Consider the following 1,201-nt stretch of genomic DNA (forward strand, 5'->3'; position numbering starts at 1 on the left):
AAAAAAAACATTGCATCAAACCTTGAAATGCAAAACATATTTTAATTTAAAGGGGGGGTGAGGGAGGGGATACATTATTTCAAATCTTTGTATGTAAACCATTGCATCAAACCTTGCGATACAAAACATATTTCAATTTAAAGGGCTTGAGTTCTCACCATTCTTCTACCTCGAACATAATTTGACCCTAACTCTATGTCTATCTAGTTCTAAAGGGAGTTAGGATCAAATAATGTGATCCCTCTCCAGTAAAAGCATATGGAAATCATTGTTTGCTCAGACTTAAAGCCATTTCCATCAGAAATAATGAGTAAAATTCATCAACTCATCCTAGTCCATGTAAAGGAAATCCTAGGTATTTAAACTGAGCCTAAACCAGAGAGAGAGAGAGAGAGAGATTTTGGCAACAAACCTTGACAAAATTGAAACTGTAGGAGGAAACACATGCAAAACAGAAAATGAAAACAGTTAAAAAATTAATATAGCAATTGTTTTGATAGATATCTGCAAAAAGAGAAGCAACTAAGGGTTCAATTCTTTCTCAACTACCTCTCCAGAGGACTGCCTCCCACGAGTCAAATCAATCTTGACATTACTAACAATGAAATCTTCTCTTAGAGGGGCTTCACGACTTTTCAGCATTTAATTGCATTTACTAAGAATCTCAACAATATATGTTCTGCACTACATGATAAAGAACAAATTTTAAATAACCTGGGAAGAAACAAAATCTTAGATGGTGACAGCTTTGAAGTGCTCTAGTTTGTCACTCGGAACGGCAAACTCATTACAATACTTCCATAAACAATACATGTAAAGTTAGGAAACAAAATATAAATTAGTTGGCAAAAAATAAACATACAACAGTACTAAGTCCCTCTCTTTGGATACTAACAACAAACAGAGGTGAAGAATCAGAGAACTTCAATATCTGGTGCAAATCCCATCTACGGATACATTGAATCAAATCCCTTGAATGCTTTCAAGTATCACTCTTCCATGTTTAGTTAAGTACCCACTCACACAGTCACACTTAAGACTATAGAGAGGTATTGATGTTTTCTGGAATTCCATTTCTGTGTTTTACTCATGTGCTAAACTTGTAGCACAAAGCATCATGGAAAGAATCTTCACAAAAAGGGGGGAAAAAAGACATAAAAAGATTATCTTATTAGAACTTAAATTCAATAAATATTCTCTT

This window comes from Macadamia integrifolia, chromosome 2, assembly GCF_013358625.1.
Source record: "Macadamia integrifolia cultivar HAES 741 chromosome 2, SCU_Mint_v3, whole genome shotgun sequence".
Classification (NCBI taxonomy): Eukaryota; Viridiplantae; Streptophyta; class Magnoliopsida; order Proteales; family Proteaceae; genus Macadamia; species Macadamia integrifolia.